We start from the raw sequence: 14393 nt of genomic DNA on the forward strand, positions 1-14393 counted from the left end.
CTGATTATTTTCAACCACTGAATGGGTAGACCACTGACATACCTGTTTATAAACGTCATCTGTTAACATAAGCGTGCTCCCAGTTAAGGTCTCCTCTGTCATTACCAGAAGCTGACCCATCTCTCAGGGATCTTCAGTAAAGACTGTGGATCAATGACACAGAGGAAATATTAGCAACATGAGACTAGTAGCCAGCTGGATGGCCTTTGGCAGAGGACCAAGGAGCTCCATTTTGTTGGGAGGGAGACAAAAAAATGGAGTGATCAGAAGCTGAGAGAGTGGAGGAAGGAAAAAAGTCCAAGGAACATGTATTTAGCTTTACTGGACAACTGGAAGAACAGTTACTTTGACAGTCTTCTGCCTTCCTCTTGCATTCAAAGACAGAAGGGCATCTCACTTTGTAAAACTGCCAGGCAGCTCTGGAGGCAGCTTCCTATTTAATTATTGCTGTGAAATTCAATTTCTTTTGGTAATGAGAGTGTTTTATGTATTCCATTGTTGCATGTGTGCAATATGAAAGGAGAACCACAGCAACACTTCTGCAAAAACACTGTGATTAAATATAGACACATAATAACTATGTTGTATTCTAAGTCAAAACTAAATTTGTCAGGGCTCAAATAAAAAAACTTCTGCTTTACTAGTCTATATACAGAGATCCAAGATTGCAGCAAATGGCTTTCCTCAGACTAGCTCTGCTATTCCCTGCATTTACATACAACTGCAAACTGGACAATGAGAACCAGATGTTGGGTTCTGATAAGCTGCACAGAGCATCAATCAGGGTGCAGGACTGATCCTCTTGCATAATTTTAGAGCTGCCTAAGGGATGTCCTTACAATTTGATGTAATATAGCTATAACATGCACCCGTTTTCCCAGTAATCATGATTAATCACTGTTAAACAATAGAATACCAATTTATTAAATATGTTGTATGTTTTCTACATTTTCAAAAATATTGATATCATTTACCACACTGAATACAAAGTGTACAACACTGATCACTTTATATTATTTTTATTACAAACATTTGCACTGTAAAAGTGATAAAATAAATATATTTTCTATTTCTTGTCATAGGAGTATTGTAGTGCAGTCTATCATGAAAGTGCAATTTACAATGTAAATTTGGTTATATAGCTGCATTGAAAAGAAAATAATGGCTACAAGTCCACTCAGTCCTACTTCTTGTTCAACCAGTTGTTAAGACAAACAAATGTGTTCACATTTACAGGACATAATGCTGCCTGTTTCTTATTTAGAGAGCCACCTGAAAGAAAATACACATATGTGCATGACAATTTTGTAGCCAGTACTGCAAGGTATTTACAGGAGATATGCCATCTGATTGGCATAGATAATATTTGCCCTGCAGTGCTAGAATGGTGCAGCTGCAGCAGCTCAGCTGTACCTCTAAAGCATTTATAGTCCTCAGCAAAAGAAATGTATTTGTCACATCTGCCCAATAGTTCTTAAGCATCAAGTATTCATTTACTTAATGACTCATCCTCTCTTCCATATATTTATTTAAATAGCCTAACCATATCCATTGTTGCTGATTACAAGCTGGAAATGACTTCACAATGTCATGTGCAATCGACTCTAATCATTTCCAGATGGTTTAAAACTATAGAATTACCAACCCTCAGTATACATTTACAGAGGAAGAAAATAAATCAGCATTTCACCTGCAAGTCTGTCACTCTTAGGATTAAGCTTGCAATTCAGCATGTATATAATTTGCTTGCCTTAATCTGTAAATAACTTCCTTATTTGTGTTTCCTAGTTAATAAACCTTTACCTAATTTTTACAGTATTGGCTACAGGCCTTGTCTTTGGTGCAAGTGTAACCACCCAGTCAGCCTCAAACCTGGGACTGCTGGAGCTTACTAAAGTAGCCTCTACAGTTTGAACTAAAACCTAGCTGCTCTTAGCTAAGGCTATAGAAGAGACTTATTCTTTCTCTCTGGATAAGTGATCCAGGTGCCACTACATGGGACAGTGAACCACACCCAGTAGGGCCGTTTCTACACAGGCCACTTTCTTCGAATTGTGGCCTGGTAATACACGGCCCGAAATATGCTAATAAGGCAGAGATGCAAATTCCCCATGCCTCATTAGCATGCAGTCACGTGATTTGGAGTCCAGAAGACCATTCTTCCGGACTCCAAAATGCCGTGTAGAAGCACGGCCCCGGGGGAGCTTCCAGAAGGAAGTCCTTCTTCTGGAGGCCCCTTCTTCCCGAAAATTTTTGGGAAGAAGGGGCCTCCAGAAGAAGGACTTCCTTCTGGAAGATCCTGCCTTGGGCCGCACTTCTACATGGCGTTTTGGAGTCCAGAAGAACGGTCTTTCAGACTCCAACTCACATGATCGTATGCTAATGAGGCGTGGGGAATTTGCATCTGTGCCTTATTAGCATATTTTGGGCCGCGCATTACCAGGCCACAATTCGAAGAAAGTGGCCTGTGTAGAAACAGCCTAGGTGTGTAGGTTACAAAAGATTTACATTACCAACTCATCTTGGGTAAGTTACTGGCACCTGAAGCAACCTGAGTATTTTGTGATGTTTGGTGCAAACGACCTTTAATCACTAAGTCCAGTTGGAGAATATAAAGGGACTATCTGTGATTCCATAGGCAGACTGTTATAATGATTCAGGAATTCGCATTTGTCACTGGTTTGGTGGTCTAATTCAGAGGTGCACAAAACAGGGCGACCCCCTTTGGTATACAAGAAATTTTGTAAGAGGGGGCACAGCATGATTGGTTGCTGGGTCTCAAGCTCATCCATCTCATTAAAAATGTTGAAATATGTTACTGTTTCATGTATGTGTATTCACATTTACATACTGATTAATAAAGTTGAATAGTAACAGAGATAGCCGTGCTAGTCTATATACTATCAAAACAAAAAAGCAATTTTTTGTTTTATTAATAAAAGTTGTTACATTCTACATACCTTTTTTCTTACACATGCTGAAAGGTCTTTTTTTCCCTCATATAAACATGACTGAAATTTCCATTGGTTTGGATTATATTACATAGGTTGTTTGGGGGGGGGCGTAAAGAGGAGGCTTTGGGACACAACATAAAAAGTTTGCTCACCCCTGAGCTAATTATGAAACATACCATTAGTTTGGGAGTTCTGCCCCGGTTTTGATAATCTGCCCTGAGGTAGACACTCCTGGCCAGGGGCCCTCCAAATAGCATGACAGCCACATTCCGTCAATGACAGAATGCATCTTTCTCACAATGAACCCAACTCTTCCTTGTGTGTTTCTGTGACAACTGAGATCATGTGAGGCACCTGAGATAGCAGTCCCCTCGCCCCACTATCAAGAGGCAGGTTTTTGTTTTTTTTTTTAAACCAGCTGTCTTGGACTGCATTTCTATTTAAAAATTGATATAGAGACATAGCAGCATTTACATAAAGTGTTTTTAACAAGTCAAGTTGTAAGCTCGGAAAGAGGTTTCCACAGCATTCTCAAGCCCATTTGCCCTCCACAAGGTAAAATGACCCCGAGTTATCCAAAGACAGACAAACACAGTTGCAGTTTTTCACTTCAAGCCTTTTCTTCTGAAGAGTTGATCACATCAAGTATCACCTTCCTTAGCAGCATCTGGAGCACTCTTCAGCATTCTTTTAAGTGGCTGGTGTACTTGATACATTTCGTTAAAATATCCGTAGTAAATAAAAATTCATATAGCAGAGTCTTGTCACAAAAAATACAAGTTTCCTTTTTAGAATCCATAAAAGCTTCTAAACTTCACTGGCAGCATTTCCATAATGGAGCAGGATTCAGAACCAGCAAAAAAACAGGCACTTGAACTAAATTATCTCTGATGAAGATAGTTTTCAGTCATATCAGCTGCAGCCCAGTGGACTGTGTCTTACTACTCTGTGGTGGTGTGAGGACACCACTGGGTAAAGGAGACGTCCTACTTTGCTCAGCCAACATGGCCTGTTTTGCTTGAGCTTTGTCCAGCAAATCCAAGCTGTTAATGTATGTTTGTATATTGTGCAAATCTTCAGGAGCTACACCTCTGAAGTGTTTGAGTTTGGAGCTTCCTGCTTCCCTGATGGCAATCGCAAATGGAACCATCCACTTTACACACTCTTCTACTTCATACCATTCGTAACCCGAAACTTTCTGCATCAGTTCAGATGAGAAGTGGTACAAAGCAGAAGCAGCAAGTACTCCATTCGTATATTCTAAGCAGCCAATATTGAGCACACAGAGATCCAAAAGCTCTGCTATCTGTACAAAGATTTGCTGAGGATATTGTGGCAGCAACACCTCATAAAGCTCATTTAGATATGCAACTTGCGTGTAAATATTTAGCCATGACACAACTGTCAGTGAATTTAAGTTCCAATTAAGAGCCTTCATAATGATGACTTCCATGCTAAGGATTTCATGTTCTGCACAAGCTCCATCTGTGACATAAGCAAACTGGAACAACTTTGGTGGATAGATTTCCTCTAGTTTTGCAGCTCTGAATAAAGATAAAATACCAATAAGCTGCAATAGTGTTTTTACAACATTTTACTGTGTTGCCATAAACCAATCAAAGAAATCTAGTGATACACACTTTCAGTGAGAGGTCCTTGGCTATGTAGTTTGCTCCGTCTCCTGCTTAGAGTCCAAATTTCTTGATCCACCAGTTTACCTATGCTTTTCCTGGACAGGAATGGGATGATTAGATGCTGACCGATGGGCTGTGGAGACTGGGTTGGAAGAAGTCAATTAGGTTTTAGAAGATATTGTAGGAATGCTGTGATTTTTCTCTTGTGTGATTTACAGGTCAGGTTGAGTGCTCTGTGTTAATATTTTACTGGAACTGTTTTATATAAAAGTTGTAAGTGTGCCCAGAGCAAGGGTGGAGAACCTCTTCTGTATCACAGACCATGGACTCAGAAGAAATCAAATTATGAGCCACACATAACTAAAAAGCAACTTCATTTGTTTTTTAATTTAGATAAATATAAAATGTTCAGCTCACTTGCCTAGTGGGGCACAGAGGCTCAAGACTTTCCCCTGCAGTTGGACAAGCCAGCACTCATGGCTCCAGCCTTGTGGAGGGGTGTAGACACTTGGGACTTCCTGCTTGAGGAGGGGAAGAATGAGACTCAGGGCTTCACCACTGGGACAGGGAGGTGGGCATGGAACTCAGGGCCTTCTGCCCACATCAGGGAAAACCAGTGCTCATGGCACAAGCCCCATGAGGGATGAGAAAGTGCCAAAGCTCAGGGTTTCCCAGCTGTGGCAAGGTGAGCCAGCACTTGTGGCTCCAGCTATGCAGAGGAATGCCAAGACTTACTGTGGGCCAGATGAAATTAAGCAAGAGTCCAGATCCAGCCTGTAGGCTACAAATTCCCTACCCCTGGCATACAGCCCAGAATATATTCAGTGAAAAAATATGAATTAAAATAAATCATCTACAGCCCATGCAGATGTCACATACACCGATCCTTAGATGGTGTGTATGCATGACCTGACAACCCACATCTTATTTCACAAAGGGCCCCACAAAATCTAGAGCCAGTATGGGTTTAAGAAACATGTAATATGATACCAGATGCTAACATGGCATATAAAAACAGCAGAATGGTCCCATTATTGAGGGGAACATTCCCAGCTTCTACACTACCCCAGGGAAAGGGGCTAGCCAAAAAATCTGAATGTCCGTGCCCAATTCCTTTAACCAGAGGCCTCCCTGACCTCAAGGGCTTCCCTTTCATTCTTCTGTGTGGCAGAGGCCTCGTAATAAACCTGGCCAAGGAATTGCAGCTCCCTGTGTGTCTTGGTTCCCCATCATATCCTGCAGGTTCTCCCTGCACAGTGCAGAAGGGAGAGAAACCAGACATGGGGGCGTAGATTTGCACTCTTCAACCTCCCTACCCCCTTTGCATGGGCCTGTACAACAATACGCTTTCTAACATCTCATCAATTCCAGTCACTTCACTGACCTCCACTAGAAAGTCTGAAACATTCAGGCAGTTTAGTTGCCTTTGCTACTTTCTCAGCTTTTAGGCAGTCAAAAGCAAATATTTTTGCCAAATTTGTCTGGAATTGGTTGAGCCTGATTTGGAATTACAGAAGCCCACAAAAATGCTGTGGTTTTGGCTCAGCCTCAGCTCTTTTAAGTAACAAATGGAACCCCACTTCAATTTAGACAATTTCCAGGCCATTATTGTCAGAAGGTAAATGAAAGCTCTGAGGTATTAAAAAACAAAATCTAAACAAGAAGCAGCAGAATTAAAAGTGGGGATCCAGTGCCATTCCAGTAGAGTGTTCTGGTTTCTTCCAACATCCAGTTCACATAAGCAGGTTTCTAAATAAAGTGGAGAAAAAATATCTGCTCACCAGTCTGAATTTTCATTAAATGACAATGTTGGAAGGACTTTCAACTGAGTAAATTTGAAATCCATCTTATAATAAGCAACTGCATAAAATTTGTCTTCGGTGTGGATACAGTCTACTCCATATCACTAGTCCATCAGTTCTAAACACTCAAAGAGAAAATTTTCAACATTAATGGTTTAGGGTAACAAAGGCAAACTCAACATCCTTGTATTTCTTTCTGCTGCAATCAGAGTCCTTTCAGTACTCATTTCAGTTATGTTCATAAGAAAAAAACCCAACATCTCTCACTAAGGGTATAGCTACATTTGGGAATAAAGTTGAGTTTAATGAAGTCAACTTTTTAACACTAGGTTTTATAAAGTCAAATTTGAGTATGACTGCTCCAAAGTTGATTTAGTATGCCCCACCAGATTGACTAAATTCGACTGTGGCAGCACTGCATAGTGGGTGCCTATCCCACAGTTCCTGCAGACCCATTGCATTTTGGGATTCTGTGCCAATGTCTTGTGAGGAAAAAAGTTGCCACAAATGGTTCTGGACTTCTGATGTCATCATCCCAGAATGCATTTCCCTCACTTCCCACTGAAAAGAAACAGACAAGGGAATTTTTGCACCACTGTTACACAGACTGCCACTCACCATTGCAAAGAATAACATGGATCCTGAGACGCTTCAACGTTTGGTGCAGTGCTTTGTGATGACTTCTCACACTGTGGTGCAGTGTATTCTGAACATAATACCCATGCACTATCAGTGGAATGTTCTGGGGGGCAGTAAAGGATGTGAAGCTCTGTAGAATAGCACCGCAGAGTTGTTGGTAGCCCTGGAGTCACTGCACACCATAGAGTGCAGGTTCTGGACCTGCAAAACCAGCTCAGACTGATGGGATTGCATCATTCTGTAGTCATGGGATGATCAGCAGTAGGTGTAAAACTTCCATGTGTTAAGGCCATTTTCATGGAACTTTGTGAAATGCTGTCTCCTGCCCTGAAGCACAGTGATACCAGAATGAGAACTGCTTTGGCTGTTGAGAAGCATGTGGCACCTGACAGCTACCAGTCAGTGGGAAATCAATTTGGAATGGGCAAATTTACAGTGCAGGCTTTTGTCATCCAGGTAGCCAAGGTGACCAATAAACATCTCCTAAAAAAGATAGTGACTCTGGGGAATGTGCAGGACATAGGATTTGCTGCCATGGGGCTCCCAGTGAATTCAGCATTACAAAAGAACCACTTAAAATTGACATACTGAGAACTATGCTGTAGACTGATGATTTATAAAATTGACCTAAGACCCTTAGATTCAATTTAATCTCCTAGCATAGACCTGGCCTAAGGCGAGGATACTCTGTGCTAATTCAACAATACAGAAAGCCTAGATTTCAGCTGAAGGAATTCCATAAATCCCCTTGAATCCATTTGCCATCTGTGAGGTGTGAGAAGACATTGTAACGGTCGAGAGTGCAGTCCGATCCCTCTGTGAATCCTCAGGAGAATTCCAAACAGGCCAGTCTGTGCAAGGTGAAAAGCTGCAAAACAACAGCTGCAAAACAAATTGCGCTTGCCAATACTTCAAGGCCATGCTGGCAGTAGGCCACAAGAGATAGTGAGAGTAATTGCATAGGCAATTTTAAGCAATCTTATGTAAATGAGTTTAAGCTTATTAGTTAGTGTTAGGAGGCCTGTTACAGCGCCTTTACCTCCGAGCGAAGCTCCGACGCGTCAGGTTTTCCCCCACTGGTAACTGCGGAGTTTCCAGGGCTCCCGTTGCGGCTGTCACACTTTCAATAAACCAAATATAGCACTCGTCTTCTGGGTGCAGCCTCATTTCCGGGGAACCCAAGCCTGGATGGTTACATTTGGTGCAGTGAGCAGGGTTCTCCAGGTACGATGCCTTTTTGGTTGAAAGCGAGGGAGGCAGGGAAGCCAGAGCTGGCCCTGCAGCGCATACCAGGATGACCCTCGACGGAGAAATGGGGGCCGGTAGCATGGATGGTGGCCTGTTGGGCAGCCCCGGCAGACTAGCCAGAGTTGCGGGAGGCGGCAGGCGTGACGCCGGTAAAGGTAGAAGGGGCATTGTGTCGGCTGCGGCTGAGCTGCCGGCCAGGGACAGAGAAAAGGGCGGTGGAAGAGGTAGCATGGCTTTTCCTAACTGCCCTCCGGGCCCTGGATGACGAGCTTCTCTGCTTGCAAAAGGCGCTGGCGGGGAAGGAGCAGGAATGTCGTGATTTGATGGATGCGCGGGTAATAGCGCAGGAGGTGGTTACCTCGCAGTCCAAAAGGACACAAAAATTAACCCATCGTTGTGAGGTATTGGCAGTGAGGGTGGTGAATCGGCGGCACGCGAAACTAGGGAAAGAACCGGTGTTGACAGCCCAAGTGCATGCGATCCTTGCGCTAGCCACTTGGGACCCTGAGACCTGGGATGGTAACATTTGGAGCTCTTCCTCATCTGAGGAGGAGGAGGAGGTGAATGGGGCAGCTGTGCAAACCATCCCAAGACAGGCACACCCCGTGTGGGAGCTGAGGTTAGAAGGAGGCCAATTGCAGCCGGAGGTCTGGGGGACGTTTAAGACAAGTGAGTTGCAGGAGATGGTAAAGAGTTTTAAGCAGGAGCCAGGGGAAGGCCTTTTGGCCTGGCTGGTGCGTGTGTGGGACAACGCAGGCAACACTGTGTTGCTGCTGCTTGAGGAACTCCGACAGATGGGCATGTTGTCCCAGGATTCACAGGTCCGACAGGCACTGCAGAACTCGCGAGGCATTACCGATGCACAGGGAAATGCCGTGGAAGCGCCGTCCCTGTACCACTGGTTGCTTAATGCAGTGGACACGGTCTACCCCTCTCCGGGGGAACTGGAAGCACTGGTGAGGCCCTGGCATACGATCCTGGAAGGGGTGAGCGTGCTGCGGCAGCTGGGCATGGCTTGGGCTGTGGCTTTTGAGGGCGAGGCAGGACTGAACGATGTAGAGGTCCAAAAATCCATCAAGGCCGCTCTGTTACGCCTTGTCCCCCCCCCAGGCTGAAGGCCTCCCTTATGGCTGTGGTCATGGCGGCGGATGGGTGTATAGGTGACTTGGTTGGAATGTTGATGCAATTAAAAACTGTCATAGGCGCTAAAGCGGTCCACGTCACAAAAGGAAAAGGTGGTTTGGCGGGAGCACCTGGGCAGGAAAAAGGGCACGCTAGGGTGACCCAGAGAACCACATGGACGAACTTGCTAAAGGCAGGGGTCCCCCGTAAGGAGATCAATGGTCTACCAACACCAGACTTGTACAAATGTTGGTTACAACTGCCGCCTACCCAGCGGAGTGAGGATGAGAGTGCCTCCAAGGCTGTGTCTACACGTGCCCCAAACTTCGAAATGGCCATGCAAATGGCCATTTCGAAGTTTACTAATGAAGCGCTGAAATGCATATTCAGCGCTTCATTAGCATGCGGGCGGCAGCGGCGCTTCGAAATTGACGAGCCTTGCCGCCGCGCGGCGCGTCCAGACGGGGCTCCTTTTCGAAAGGGCCCCGCCTACTTCGAAGTCCCCTTATTCCCGTGAGCTCATGGGAATAAGGGGACTTCGAAGTAGGCGGGGCCCTTTCAAAAAGGAGCCCTGTCTGGACGCGCCGTGCAGCGGCAAGGCTCGTCAATTTCGAAGCGCCGCTGCCGCCCGCATGCTAATGAAGCGCTGAATATGCATTTCAGCGCTTCATTAGTAAACTTCGAAATGGCCATTTGCATGGCCATTTCGAAGTTTGGGGCACGTGTAGACGTAGCCCAAGAGGGCAGGCAAGACCCAGGCACCACAAAAAAGTATGGGACCCGGGGGGAGGACACAGCCCAGTGCCCCTGTCGACTGGACCCTTCCCCATAGGAAGTGACGGGGAGGTGGGTCCCCTGTAGTACGGGCTGTGGCTGTGCGACAGGTACCAGGGGACCGGCGCCCATTTATCCCGTTAACCATAAACTGGCCCCGGGGAGGGGAGCAGCATGTGTTAGCTCTGTTAGACACTGGAGCTGAGGTGACCATTCTGCATTCTACCCAGACTGCGGGTCGTGCGGTGGTCATGCAGGGCCTCGGAGGAGCGGAGACCACCACTTATGCGGTGAAGGTCACCCTAACACTGGGGAAAGCCCCTCCCTTTCGAGCAACAGTGCTGGCTGCACCTTTGGGTGAATACATCATTGGAATGAACATCTTGCGTGGCCGGTGCGTGGATACACAGTATGGGCTGTTTGCCTTTGGGCACCCCCGCTACATTCGGGCAATCAGAACTGTGGAACCCCTACTGTGGGGACATCCCAAATGGGACCCTGTGCGCCTGCCGGTCCCCCAGACTCCGGCGTCAGTCAAGCAATACTGGATTCCTGGTGGAGAGCACGAGATTAGTGACACTATTGCTGCATTGCTACAGGCGGATATTATTCGCCCCATGCTGAGTGCCTTCAACAGCCCCATCTGGCCAGTGAAGAAGCCGGATGGCTCGTGGCGCATGACAGCGGACTATCAGAAACTCAATAAGGTGACCTTGGAGCTTACGGCTGTAGTTCCAGACATGGTTACCATCCTGGGGCGCATCACTGTGGCAGCCTTGCCGTGGCATGCTGTCATAGACCTGGCCAATGCGTTTTTCTCTATTGACATTCATCCTGAGAGTCAAGAGCAGTTTGCCTTCACGTGGCTAACAAAGCAGTACACGTTTACCTGTTACTGCAGGGCTTTAAGCACTCCCTGACGATCTGCCATCAGTTAGTGCAGGCTGATCTGGAGCGCCTGGACCTCCCTAACCGGACGGCCTGCTACCACTACATTGATGACGTTATATCGGGACCAGATGAACCAACTGTTCAAGCTGCCCTAGACACCATCGTAACAGGTTTGCAGGAACGAGGGTGGGCTATTAACCCCAAGAAAGTGCAGGGGCCAGCCACTAGTGTGGTCTACTTGGGTATACTGTGGATGGGTATGAGCAAATGTATTCCGCCAAAAGTGCGGCATACCATCCAAGCGTTCCCCACACCCTCGTCTAAACAGCAGTTGCAAACCTTTCTGGGCCTTCTCGGTTTCTGGCGTGCTTTTATTCCACACCTTGCTTTTCTTATGCGTCCTTTACAGGAGCTTGTGCGCAAAGCCACCCAGTGGAACTGGGCAAAGAAGCACCAATGAGCTTTTGATCTCTGCAAAGAGACAGTGGTGGCACACGCCCACCTCGCTGCACCGCTGCAAGGCCAACCATTTGAACTGGAGGTAACAACCATTGGCGATGTGGCGTCCTGGGGTCTGTGGCAGCAGGTAGGAACCCAGCGAAATGAACCTATCAGCTTCTGGTCATGAACCCTCCACGGAGACGAAAGCAGGTACACCCCCCTGGAAAAGCAAATTCTAGCAGTGGTGTGGGCTTTGCAGACACTGAGCGGGTCATGAGCATCGCCCGTTACTGTACGAACCTTAATGGGGTGGGTCATGGATACCTCTGAGTGTGCACATACAAGAGTGGCTCAAGCAGCTACCCATTTCAAGTGGAAACACTACTTACAGCAGTGCATGCGCTTGGGAGCCCCCACACTTACTGCTCCACATGCCCTTCTCCTGGGAACCATTACTTTTCAGCATGATCGCCAGCTAACAGATGAGTTACCCACCGTCAACCCGCCAGTAACCCCCTCGCCGGTGGCAGAGGTACCTCTGTTGGATACCATGCCTGAGGAGAGAAGAGGAAGCATCTGGGTAACCGATGGGTCTGCTACGTACACCTCAACGGGACAGAGACAGTGGCAAGCAGTAGCATATGCCCCCTATAAGGATAAAAATCGCCTTTGCCTAGGGAACAGGTAACTCGAGCCAAAGGGCAAAGTTACGGGCAGCGACGCTGGTGGCGGAAGCTGGGCAAGCAGAGACCTTTATATATACTGACAGCTGGGTAGTCTACAAGGGTTTGCGCACCTGGGTGATGATGTGGGAAGCCAAGGAATGGAAGATAGCGGATTGCCCCCTCTGGGGCGCCAACTTTTGGCAACAACTCTTAGCTTTTGCTCGGCAGCAGCCCCTGGCGGTGCGGCACATTGATGCCCATACCAAACAAATGACTTGGGAGGCGCAACTCAGCGCAGCCGTGGATCAGATGGCAGGACATACGATCACAGGATGCACCATGGCCTTACATGTGGAGTCAGGGCACCAAGGAGCCCACGCAGCCCCCCAATACGGCCTGACCAAGGGTGAGAACCTCCCCCGGTAGCGTATCGGGCAGCCCAACTGAAATGCACTGTTTGCACCAAACTGGCCCCAGTAGCACTAGCGTTAGCTACAGGAAGCATACGCTGCGGGTACTTGCCCTGTAGTGAGTGGCGGAACGATTATATCGGACCGCTACCTCCATCGTGCTTGTGGCTCTATGCGCTGACCATCATGGATACCTACACTGGCCTGCTGTTTGTACATCCCTGTAAGCATGCAGACGCTGCTGCTACGCTTACGGCACTCACCCAGCTCAGTGAATGATACGGCATCCCCCTGGCGATACAGAGTGATCAGGGCACACACTTCACAGCCCAATGTGTCCGTGACTGGGCGGCTGACTTACAGGTAACCTGGACGTTTCACATACCATATACCCCCACCGCGAGTGGCTTAATTGAGCGGATGAACGAACTCCTGAAAGAGCAAATACGCAAACTGACACCCACGAACACTCTAAAAGGGTGGGGGGAGGTGGTGCACCGTGCTGTTTTCCTTCTTAACAACCAGGCTGTTGGACCCACTACTCCCTATGAGCACCTGCACCTTGCTCCTGAGCAAGGAGTTGTATTATGTGTCAGGCAGGCCCCACTCCCGGGCCAGGTGCAAGTGGAAGGACACCAGTTGGTGCTCCTTGCTGGAAGTCCAGAAACTGTAGCACCCCTACCCACTGCCAACCCCTGGGCGGGAGCGGACGTACTTAAGTGTACCCCCGAGATCCTCTTCGCTGTTTGTACCCGAGTTGAGTTGGGTCCCAACGTAGTGGTCAGTCCCTGGCCCACCACTGGCTGACCTACAGTGCTACAACCACGCTGACCAGCTGCTTGTCTGGGAAGTGGGGCAACCCCTAGTCGAGCTGGTCCCTGTGATGCCCACGACGGCACACATAGAATGTGCCCCCGTGCCAGTGACCAGTGCGCCTTTGATTAGCGCCTGGCACTGTGGTGCACCCTCAGGGGCAATACAAGCAGTTACTATCCTAGCAGAAGGCTCGGGCATGGCTGTGGTCCTCCCTGAAGGAGAGGACTATCCTTAATGTGTTTCTTCCTGCAGACTGATGCTTCGGACACTGTAACCATGGCCTGGCTGTGGCGCTGGTACCTCTGGACTGCTGTAGCAACGGCCCCAAAGAGGGGCCCCCGTATCAGTGACAACTCCAACGTATGGGTAACGTTGGCACAAACAGCCATCAACGCATCTGCCTTTTGTCTGCCCCACGGTATGGCCGTGGGACTGCTCACGAACACATGCTTTATAGGTGTCGTGCTACTCCTCCTCTCTTGCAAAACTATACCCTTTTGCGAAACTGTGCTTTCACTGCTCTCATATGCTGTTGTCAAGTCTGTTCCACAGGTGCATGCTGCGTTGCCAGAAGAGCATCAACCACCTCACTTGACTCCTACTAGCCTCGGAATTCACAAAGGGGTCGCGGGGAGGAGGGTAGGGTGTGAGAAGACATTGTAACGGTTGAGAGTGCAGTCCGATCCCTCTGTGAATCCTCAGGAGAATTCCAAACAGGCCAGTCTGTGCAAGGTGAAAAGCTGCAAAACAAAGCGTGCTTTCCAATACTTCAAGGCTACGCTGGCAGTAGGCCACAAGAGATAGTGAGAGTAATTGCATAGGCGATTTTAAGCAATCTTATGTAAATGAGTTTAAGCTTATTAGTTAGTGTTAGGAGGCCTGTTACAGCGCCTCTCCCCCGAGTGAAGCTCCAACGCATCGGGTTTTCCCCCACTGGTAACTGCGGGGTTTCCGGGGCTCTCATTGCGGGTGTCACGCTTTCAATAAACCAAATATA

The 14393-nt window shown here is 47.5% G+C and overlaps 1 pseudogene; it reads right to left on the reverse strand.

The window, feature by feature from the left end:
• Window positions 1-3861: 3861 nt before the first annotated feature.
• LOC142017907 (G1/S-specific cyclin-E1 pseudogene) lies at window positions 3862-12737 on the reverse strand (annotated as a pseudogene).
• Window positions 12738-14393: the final 1656 nt, after the last annotated feature.

This window comes from Carettochelys insculpta, chromosome 9, assembly GCF_033958435.1.
Source record: "Carettochelys insculpta isolate YL-2023 chromosome 9, ASM3395843v1, whole genome shotgun sequence".
Lineage (NCBI taxonomy): Eukaryota > Metazoa > Chordata > Testudines > Carettochelyidae > Carettochelys > Carettochelys insculpta.